The sequence below is a fragment of the Symsagittifera roscoffensis genome, chromosome 9 (assembly GCF_963678635.1).
Source record: "Symsagittifera roscoffensis chromosome 9, txSymRosc1.1, whole genome shotgun sequence".
Classification (NCBI taxonomy): Eukaryota; Metazoa; Xenacoelomorpha; order Acoela; family Convolutidae; genus Symsagittifera; species Symsagittifera roscoffensis.
Window position 1 is genome coordinate 48,332,754 of NC_087070.1, and position 6,000 is coordinate 48,338,753.

The 6,000-nt window shown below is 31.7% G+C and overlaps 1 protein-coding gene across 1 annotated transcript in view; it reads right to left on the minus strand.

Moving 5' to 3' along the window:
- The window catches only part of LOC134854875 (amiloride-sensitive sodium channel subunit alpha-like), a 45,157-nt gene extending 40,327 nt beyond the window's left edge, over positions 1–4,830 (minus strand). The window contains exon 1 of the mRNA XM_063871234.1: positions 4,660–4,830. The gene's annotated coding sequence lies outside the window, so the exon portion shown is untranslated. The remainder of the gene's footprint in view (positions 1–4,659) is intronic.
- Between the last annotated feature and the right edge of the window lie 1,170 nt (positions 4,831–6,000).

Here is a 6,000-nt window from a genome sequence, read left to right on the forward strand (position 1 = left end):
TGAATCAAAAACAGTTGAAATGATGAATAAGTAAAACAGAAACTGAAAAACTGTCAGTTTTTTAACTTTCCAGGCGCATTGTTACCAATGATGTCAATCACGGAGCGGTTGCACGGTCCATGTCATCATGAATTTGTCTCAATTGTCTTTCGATATGAAAAAAAAGTCAGAAAAAATACTTTTCTGTAAAGAAAAATGAGTTTGTTGTTTTAGGGGGGGATTAAGGGGATTAGCGTTTTTCTCGAAGACTATTGAAAAAACATCTACTCCCACAATCTCATTAGTTGTGCCCCTCATTGCACTTTCATAACAACACTACTTGCTCATAATAAAAAATTGCGTCTTCTGGTTGAAAATCGCATTTTTTCGGAAAAATGAAAAAACGATGAGTCATCAATTAAAAAATTTGATTTTTATTATTTTTCTCAAATATTTAACATGATGATGAATGCTTGTATTTTTTTATAAAGATCATTTTTGGAGACAACAGTATCAATGATCATATGGTAAATCCAATTTGAAGAAAAATAAAAAATTATTGCATTTTTTTTTCCTTTTTGTAATTAAAAAATCAAATTTTTAACTAGAAAACATTAAAAAAATATTTATTTTTAACAAAAAGTTGGTTTTCAACATCTTTTATACTATTTCTTATTATACTCAATTTGTATGATAATTAAATGAATAAACAAATGACAATAAAGGTTTACAACCAAAATTATTTTTTTACAGTTTTTTGACGTTAATTATCTTTTTTTTTTTTTCAAAAAACGAAATTGATATTTTTTTATCTTGTTTTCAAAAAAATTAGCATAAATATGGATGCTTTTCAATTTTTCTCAAGATCAATCATGTAAATAAGAACATCAATGTTAATATGTTAACTCCTATTTGTGGAAAAAATGAAAATTTTACGGACTTTTTTGTTTTTAATTGGAAAAAAAATAGTCAATTAATTGAAAAAAAACTGATTTTTTTAACTTCAAATTTTAAAGGCTTTTATACTAAATTTTTAATCAGAACACAATCGTGTGATAAATAATGAACAAACACAAGATATAAACTCAAACTCAATTTTAAAGTTAATTTATTATACACAATAAAAACAAACAAAAATCAATAAAACTCAACCTCAGTTTCAAAGTTATATAAGGTCCAAATACTCCTGCGCTTTCTCTAGTGTTGTTAGCTTCCGTTTTTTCTTTGGTGCAAGGCATAGAGAAGGAGTCAAATTTTCCATATGATTACTCACTGTCGCTTCGGGGGTGCGCGTTGGAGTTGAAGAATCTGGTTCATCAAGCCATGGTGACACTGTAGGAGAAGGATCAGCTTTCGGGGTAACTAATAATGGTGATTCAATCTGTTCCATTCCCCATAAACGATCAAAAAATTCAATTTCTTCAAAGTATTCTAACTGGTTTTCACACATCGGAGTAACATCACAATCGTATTTATACAAAAAATTTTTTACTGGTTTTGATAAAGTTGAAATATCAACCTGAAGAGCAAGAGGCTCGTCAGGATCCGTATATTTACCGGAATTTGTAAGGTAACTCAAATACTTTATATTCAGTTCTTCGTCCTTCTTTGAGTTTTTTAAGGAAAGTTTACTGAATAAATGTAAAAAATTTTTGGGAATCATAACGTGATGAGTACAAGTCCACTCATCAGAATTGAAACTTTTTTCTTCGTTAATTATTGCTACAAAATTACCGTGAACGGTTTCATAAAAAATGGTTCTTTCGTGATTGGAATATCCGGCAATAATATAACAAGGCATTTTTGAAGAAAAGTTGGAAGAAAAGGACAAACGTAACGCGGAGAGAAATGAAACTGAAATGAATTGTGAAAACGCCTCAAGAGATTAAAATAGGGATTGGTTCTTCTAAAATTAGAAATTTCAAGACCTCCTATGTAGTTTTTGATCAGTTTAATACGGGAGGGTGTGTAAAATATTTATTTTACCTTGCGTGGTATTCTATGTTTATCTAAATTGCATTCAAACAAATAGCTTGTATCAAAAACAACGTTTAAACATTGTGACCTTTAACACCCATTAAAATTCTTATCAGTTGTACATGCACAAAATACTTATCCATTTGAACTAAATTGCAATCCAATATCTTTGCGATATAAACTACATGTGTAGATAAATTAAAATAGATACAACGCTTTCTTTTGTAGACATATACAATCAATCGAAACCATTCATTTCTTTCTATTCAGTTTTGAATCAAGTTACTTTGAATTCTCACTCGTTACAATGAATAAAACAAAAACAAGCACCACAGCAAATGCAGATAAAGATTTTGGCGATTGCTATTTCGATATTTCGGAAAACAGTAAAAGATTAGTGCGTGCTACATTGAAAACATATGACCAAACTGGAACTTATGTATTCCTGAAAGTTTTCAAAAAAGCAACTGAAGGCGCTGAATTTGAATGTGTACAAAGACTTTCCTTAAGCAGTGAAGAATTTTCAAAATTACTAAAGTCGGGAAAGTCAATCCGAGCGCAAACAAGTGAAATTTCTGATACTGTTGAAAACAAAGACAAACCACAGTCTAACTGTAAACGAGCCAGGAAATCTCAACTTTCCTCAAACACAAACGATTTCAAGCACGACTCGAATTAATTTTCCTTTACAAAATGGCAGAAGCTATGTTCGAAGTTGTGTTACCTGATTATTTCAAAAAATTTCAACCAAATTTCAAATTTGTTATCACTGAAAAAATTCCTAATTTATCTACTTTTAAAAATTATGCTTTTGGAAGCCACTTCAAATCTGAATATTGCCCTTTTTCAGTCGAGAATGAAAAAAAAACTCATTACCATATATTGATTCAAGTAGATTCAGAGGAACAATTAAACCAATTTTTTCCTTCCCAAAAATGTTTCAGTGTTCCTTGTATTTTCACTTGCTTCAAATACTTAGTTTCTCCTGCTAAAGATGTCAAAGGACACGGTGAGTTATTTGACAAGCTTAAACTAGCTCTCACTTATTCAGCACAACCTGTTGCAGCCAATCTCGATTTGTTAGATTTCACTGCAATCAAAAAACGTTTACCCAATTTATTGCTTTCTACAACATCATCTAACAAACAAACTTCACCAAATCAAAACGTTTGCAAGAAATCTCCGGCCGTTGGGGGACAGAAACGAATTGATAATACAGTTACGCATGCTGCATCGTCGACGTCAAACAAATCCGTAAGAGTTTCGAATTCAGTTTCAAAGAAACATACAGAAAGCAGACATGTTCAAACAGATGAGATGAATACAGAAACTTTGAAAAGATTTGAAAGTTTAATTAATGGACCCCATTCTGCCGCATTTTGTAAAATAATGGATATTTTGACAAGTGGATATGGAAAACTTGATGTAGATACTGATGTTTTGTTTGTGAAATTTATTGTTGAAGAGAAAGTTAAGTTTTAATTGATACTTTTCATTATTCCTTTTTCATTATATTGAGTTCAGTAAACATGATTTCAACTTTCGATTTAAAACTCATTCATGAAATTTTTATAGACTTAAAATCACAATATCCAGACAAATCAGTCAGATTTCAGTATTTTTTAGCCACTTGTTTGTATTTAGATGCTGATATTAATTTGGATTTTGTTTTGAAAAACAGACCATATGGTGGTTTAATTGGAATAGACAATTCGTCGCTCGACAAACACTTGAAACATTTCAAATTTCTTAGAATACATGCTATTTTGCATGACGCAGCAGGATATTTGCAAGAAAAAAATCATACCGGTCCTGGGTACACATATGTTTTGCCTTGTCCAATAAAAAACTGTTACCTGGGTCACGTGACAGGTATTGCGTTTTGCTTATTTCTTAAAACATTCAGACCAAAGTTATTTCGTTTGTTGGAATGTTGAGTGAAAGTCATGTTTACCCAAAGAAAGAAAACTAAAAAAGTGTTTTTCAACCATCTCATTATTTTAGATATTGAAGGATTTAAATGTGGCAAGAAACCTTTGATCATAAAGGAATTTTCCGTTTGCTCTGCTAATACAATTGATACAATTCATTTTCTGCCACCAGTTCAATTCAACAATTTACCAAAAGAAGAGAAAAAAGCGTACAATTGGGTATCTAAATTTCTACACGGGCTTCGTTGGGACGAAGGTGAATACCCTTACCCATACTTGGATCAAATTTTTGACAGCATTCGTTTGAGGAACCCAAATTCCCATTTTTTTGCTAAAGGTACACAAAAATCTGTTTTATTAGCTGAATACTTGAAATTACCCGTGACCAATTTGGAAGATATTGGCTGCCCAAAGATTGAACAGTTATTGGGTCAAGAAAAACATATTTGCAAACGACATTCTCATTTACTTCCCTCGCATCAATTATTAAAGCATTGTACCCGTAGAAAATCCAAAGTTTTTTTCGATTGGTTACAAAATGAACTGTCCAATGATGCAAACAACCTTATCTCCAAATTTGGTGGTTTACGCTTCAATGACTAATCAGAGTCCTGAAAACAGTTTAACACCAAGAATTAAAGTTACTCTTACTCGGACAGGCATATTAGATTGTCGAGGAAAACCTCTCCTACAAAAATTCGAACAAATTACACTGAACGATATCGAAATTGATAATTTACGGAAATTTTTTACAGTTCTTGACTACTTTCACCTGTACAATGTCCAGACTCCAGGAATTTCGCCAGTCAATTCCGTTGTTCAATCTCAACCTGGAAGGGCTGCAACCTCAGCTGGGAGAGAGAAGACAAATCCATTTGCATGACCATCAGCTTCCAGCTGAACTGAAAGAATTAGTCAAAACTGATAACGTTGAGGAAATACATTTAGTTCAAGCCACTATCAGAGTTGCTGCTCATTTTGTTGTAAAGTTCAAATCTAATTGTAAACATGACAAATTCACAAAGTATGAGTTTTTCTTCATTGAACGAGGAGTTGATTTGCCTGTTGAACCGAAATGACGAATCACATATATATGCCAAGTTTTGTGAATCATAATAAATATAATTATTGATTGTTTTCATTTTCTTTTGATCTTGTGAGATTACTAGTTGCTAACATGTCGTGTTTGAAAATTCAAAATTTCAAAAAAATATTTTTGCCAAAAGAAAACACACAAAATGTGAGTTTAACAGGTGAGAATTTACCAAAAGAGTTATTAGACGAAATCAGTACCGGAAACGTAGAAAAAATTGTTCGGATACTTCTGACAGACAAAAACATAGCAAGATATATAATAAAATACAAACCAAACGGCAATAGATCAGAGAGAAAAAAAGGCGATTGGTATGCAGTTGTAACTATCAACCTTGATACAAATAAGCAAAAAAAGTCTTCCAGTAAACATGGAAATTGAAGAAACCACCACTGTCGAGAACAATGATTGCGACTTTGTTGACATTGGTGTTGCCGAAAAGTCTTTATCTCACGAAAACAGATCTTGGAAATTTTGTAATTCTGTTTCTCTTCCGTCTGCAGAAGTTGTCTTTTTCACGCAAGTCTGTTTCATTTTCATTTTGCTCTCTTTATCTATTTCAAAATTGTCTTTTTACAACCTTAGTTGTGATGAGACTGCCATTTGGCTTTCAATACTATCCAGTACAGTTGGTTACATGTTACCCAATCCCAAATTATAATAATGAATAAGATCATTTCAACAAAAGATCGTCTGTTTATGTCCGTTTCAGGTCCCTCAGGATCTGGCAAAACTGATTTAATTTTTCAAATGCTTCTCAAAGGTACATTCTATCCATCGTATAACAAGATATTTTATTTTTATCTTCACGATCAACCCAAATACCGTTCCTTTGTTTCTCACAACAAATTTGATATTGAATTTATAAAATTATCCAGCTTTGAAATTGTTAATAACTTACGGGATTGTATGATTGTCTTTGATGATACCTGTGAAGAAATTTTTAATGAAAAAGATTTTGTTAAATTAGCTACAGCAGGCCGACATAAAAATGTTCATGTTATTTATGTCAAGCACAAT